This window comes from Olea europaea, chromosome 17 (assembly GCF_002742605.1).
Source record: "Olea europaea var. sylvestris chromosome 17, O_europaea_v1, whole genome shotgun sequence".
Classification (NCBI taxonomy): domain Eukaryota; kingdom Viridiplantae; phylum Streptophyta; class Magnoliopsida; order Lamiales; family Oleaceae; genus Olea; species Olea europaea.
In genome coordinates this window covers 8,326,999-8,327,672 of record NC_036253.1, presented here as the reverse complement: position 1 = coordinate 8,327,672, position 674 = coordinate 8,326,999, and positions in this window count along the sequence as shown.

Below are 674 nucleotides of genomic sequence, written 5' to 3'. Positions count from 1 at the left end.
ATACGGAAATTAATTATTCGGAGGCCTAAATCAAGGAATTTGGCTAAAATCCTGTGATCCCAGGTCTGTGCCCCGAGTCCAATTTCTGGGTCCGTTTCCAATCAACTTGCAAAATCTCGGCCCATTTCGACACCGCCACGACAAATGACGAAATTGCCCCTGGGGCGGATTTGTGTTGTTAATTTTCTGTCCAACACATCTTAAACCTGACATAATTAATACGAAAATTAATTATTCGGAGGCCTAAACGAAGGAATTTGGCTAAAATCCCGTGATCCCGGGTCTGTGCTCCGAGTCCAATTTCTGGGGCGATTTCTAATCAACCTGCCAAATTTTGTCCCATTTCGACGCCGTCGCGACATATGACGAAATTACCCCAAGTGCGATTTTTATTTGTTAATTTTCTGTCCAACACTCCTTCAACCTGACATAATTAATAAGGAAATTAATTATTCGGAGGCCTAAACGAAGGAATTTGGCTAAAATCCTATGATCCTGGGCCTGTGCCCCAAGTCCAATTTTTTGGTTCGTTTCTAATCAACATTTCGGCGCATTTCGACACCGTCGCGACAAACGACGAAATTGGCCCTTGTGCGGTTTTGTGTTGTTAATTTTCTGTCCAACACATCTTCAACCTGACATAATTAATACGGAAATTAATTATTCGGAGGCCT